Source organism: Lagenorhynchus albirostris, chromosome 5 (assembly GCF_949774975.1).
Source record: "Lagenorhynchus albirostris chromosome 5, mLagAlb1.1, whole genome shotgun sequence".
Lineage (NCBI taxonomy): Eukaryota > Metazoa > Chordata > Mammalia > Artiodactyla > Delphinidae > Lagenorhynchus > Lagenorhynchus albirostris.
In genome coordinates, this window is record NC_083099.1 from 3257346 (window position 1) to 3261686 (window position 4341).

Below are 4341 nucleotides of genomic sequence, written 5' to 3' on the forward strand. Positions count from 1 at the left end.
CTCACACCATGTATAAAAATCAATTCCAGGTGGATTAATGATTTATACATAAAAGGCAAAATTTCAAAACTTTTAGAACCAATATAGGACAGTACCTTTATGACATCAAGATTAATAAAGTAGAATGCAAATCAAATGAAAGCCTAAATAGCAATGTTAATATCGGACAAAATAAAGATCAAGGCATAAAAGATAAAGAGCAAAAATATATGCTAGAAAATGGAAAAGCATGAACATATGCATCTAAGAATATAGACTCAAAAAATGTAGAGGAATAACTGAGAGAAAGAAAGTGAAAAATAGATACATCAACAATTGGAATTGAAGATTTCAACATGTTTCTCTCAGAACCAAATAAATTAAACGTAGCAAAAATAGGGGGAAAATAGCTATCAAAACTAATGTAGATCTATATGAAAGTTGACACCCAAGAAAGAGAGAAAACAGATTTCTTGTAATAGAGAACACTCACAAAAATTAATTATGTAGAGCAACACAATGAAAACCTCAATAAATTTTAAAAAATTAATATCAGGACATGGAGGGGATGAGTGAAATAGGTGAGAGAGATTAAGAGGTACACACTCCCAGTTACAAAATAAATGAGTCACAGGAATGAAACATATAGCATGGGGAATATAGTCAATAGCATTGTAATAACTTTGGTGACAGATGGTAACCAGGCATATCATGGTGATCATTTTGTAATGGACAGAAATACTGAATCACTGTATTCTACACCTGAAACTAACAGAGTGTTTTAGGTTAATTATACTTCAACAACAACAACAAAAAATGGTAACTATGGGGCTTCCCTGGTGGCGCAGTGGTTGAGAGTCCACCTGCCGATGCAGGGGACACGGGTTCGTGCCCCGGTCCGGGAAGATCCCACATGCCGCAGAGCGGTTGGGCCCGTGAGCCATGGCCGCTGAGCCTGCGCGTCTGGAGACTGTGCTCCACAATGGGGGAGGCCACAACAGTGAGAGGCCCGCGTACAGCAAAAAAAAAAAAAAAAAAAAAAAAAAAATGGTAACTATGTGAGCTCATGGATGTGTCAATTAACTTGATTGTAGTAATCATTTCACAGTATATACATATATTAAATCATCATGTTGTACACCTTTAAAAATCACATTGTACAGCTAAGTATACACAATTTTTATTTGTCAATAATACCTCATTAAAGCTAGAAAAAAATTAAATTTAAAAAATTAATACCAAATCTATTATATTATCTGAACATTAGGAAGAAATTGGAGAACAATAACAAAACAATAAATTTAAAAGCTGCATATGTATAGAAACTAAATAACTTGCCACTAACCAGCCCCTCCACCAAAGGAAAAAAATCATAAGGGAAGTCTAAAATCACTAAGAGGTGGAAAACTATGTAAACATTTTATCAAAAATTTTAGGTCAGGGCTAAAGTGATATGCAGTAGGAAATTTATAGCTGTTAAATGAATACAGCAGAAAGCAGAAAATATTTTTTAAAATTAACAGTGAAGGAAGTTGGGAAAACAGTAATAAAGAAAATCCAATGAAACTAGAAGGAAGGCAATAATAAAAACAAGTAAAATAATTAAAGAAAAAACACGGAAACAATCATGAAGATTAATAAAATCAAAAGCTGTTATTCTGAAAACATTAATAAGGTAGCATGCTGACAAGAAAATTAAATATCCCATTCACTTATGAACATGGATCCAAAGTTAATTAAATAGATGACAGAACAAAACCTTCTAGCTAATGTCATCAACAATATTGTTTTTTAAAAAAGTCACGAATAAGTAGGGTTTATCCCGGTAATGCAAGAAAGTTTTGATATCAGGAAATCTATCAGTGCAACATACCATAGTAAGGAATTAAAGAAGGAAAACGGTATGATTACTTCAATAGATGCCGAAAAAGTAATGGTAAATGTTTATCATTTTTTTTTTATTAAAACACCCAGAAAACTAGAAATAGAGTGAAGCTTCCTAAATTTATAAATATCTGTATATCTAAAAAAACAGTAACAAACAATATACCAAAATGGAAAAACCATAGACACATTCCAATAAAGACTGTAATCCGGAAAAGAATGCTGCCACCACGACCATCAAACATAGGACTTAAAGTCTTGTCCAATGGTATATGCAAAGCAAAAGAAATAAGAGGTGTAAGCATTATTTCCCAGACATGATTATTTCCATTGAACACACAGAAGAATCAATAAACCTTTAAATTAATGACAGAGTACAGCCAGATTGGTATACAGTTATTCCTCTAACCCTTGTGCACTGTTGGTGGGAATGTAAACTGGTGCAGCCACTGTGGACAACAGTATGGAGGTGTCTCAGAAAACTAAAAATAGAGCTACCATAGGATCCAGCAATCCCACTCCTGGGTATACATCTGAAAGAAACAAAAACACTAACTGAAAAAGATACATGCATCCCCAGGGTTCACAGCAGCACTATTTACAGCAGCCAAGACATGGAAACAACCTAACTGTCCATCAACAGAGGAATGGATAAAGAAGATGTGGTACATGTATACAGTGGAATACTTACTCAGCCATAAAAAAGAACAAAATAATGTCATTTGCAGCAATATGGATGGACTTAGAGGGCATTATGCTAAGTGAAATAAGAGACAGAGAAAGATAAATACTGTATGATATCACTTGTATGTGGAATCTAAAAAAATTCCACAAACTAGTGAATATAACAAAAAAGAAGCAGATTCACAGATACAGAGAACAAACTAGTGTTACCAGGGGGAAGGGGCAACAAAGGGGGGTGAGGGGGAGGTACAAACTGTTGGGTGTAAGATAGGCTATAATGATGTTGTACAACACGGGGAACATAGCCAACGTTTTGTAATAACTGTAAAGGGAAAGTAACGTTTAAAAATTGTATAAAACATTTAAAAATTAGATTAAAAACTCATTCCTCTACACCAGCAATACCAAATAGATGATAAGATATAGACTATAGACAAGAAGGTATAGACTACAGACAATATAAGGAAAAATATGACATGGCTCAAAATAGCAATTAAAAATGTAAAGTATGTATAAGGATCAAACGGGGAGATAAACGATTTTTAGCTTTTCAAATGGAGAAAATGAAAGTGGTGGATTAGTTTCAAAAGTGACGGAAGAGCTGAACAGCAAGATAGTACAGTGAGCAACTCAGACACCAGCGTCAGAAAGAACCCACTCCCACTGCTGAGTGGGGAAGGGGCGTATCACCAGGCAGCAGCTGGGACCAGGGGCGCCAAGGGGAACTGCAGCCTGAAAGAGGCAGAGGGAATCACTGTGGCTTCTCTCTCCCTCTTCTCCCCCAATCTCCCAGCTCTGCTTCCAGTCCCTCATCCATCCGAGTAGGAGCCAGCAGTCGCGGAGCAGGGAAAGCAGGTCTCATCTCCGCACTGCAGCTCCTTTCTGGTGGAACCACTTCACAGCTCTTGCCTCTGTGTTCACTGACAGCTTCCTGCATCACTTGGAAGTACAGTCTTCCAGCTCTTGCTAGGATCTCGATCCTCCCCATCTCTTTTTTGTTTTCCTTAACCCTGCCCACAAAACTGTAAAAAGAATCTTCGCTAAACTTTTCAGTCCTCTGAGGGGCCATTTGTTTCCTGAATTAGAAATGCTAAGTAGGAAATGTTAACTAACACATAGTACACTAATAAATCAGAGATTCCTCACACTCTGCTCCTAACCGTATTTTCCTCCAGAATCACCTTCCGCTGTCAGGGGGGAAAAAAAAAAAAAAATTCAGACCCTAGAAGAACAATGAGAGGATTCTTTCCTAAAATTTGAAATAAGATTTAATTTAGTCCATTAAAAATGCAACTCTCTGGGGTGTGCTCAGAGCAGGGGGCCTGAAGAAATATGGCTGTTCTGTTTACAACACACCAGACAGGAATCTGGGTTCATTATGATAAGGGGCACAAAATTTGTGGCCTTCCTATGAACAAATACCCGACACGTGTCCCCTGAACTTCCACGTGGCTGCTGGGCAGGACCAGTGGGACAGGGCTCAATATTGGAAGGACAACTACAGTATCCAGTGAGGGAGTTTGCCACCTAGAGCCTGTCCGGTCCATGCGTGGGTAGGCCGTGGGTGGTCTTACAGACATAAAGGCTTCAAACCTCTCTTTTCAAGGAAAAGAAAAAGAAAAAGAAAAATAGATTGTATATGCCAATCTGGAAAAGGCAAAATTATGGAGACAACAAAAAGATCAGTGGCTGGCAAGCGTTTGGGGGGTGAGGGGAGATGAATACACAGAGGACAGAAGTTTTTATGAGCAGTGAAAATACTTTGCATGACATTATAGTGACGGATGTATGTCA

At 37.4% G+C, this 4341-nt stretch overlaps 1 non-coding gene across 1 annotated transcript; it reads left to right on the forward strand.

Moving 5' to 3' along the window:
- The first annotated feature begins 3846 nt into the window (after nt 1-3846).
- On the forward strand, nt 3847-3978 carry LOC132521425 (small nucleolar RNA SNORA11). The gene has a single exon (XR_009540875.1). It is a non-coding gene; the product is annotated as a small nucleolar RNA SNORA11 (small nucleolar RNA).
- Nucleotides 3979-4341: the final 363 nt, after the last annotated feature.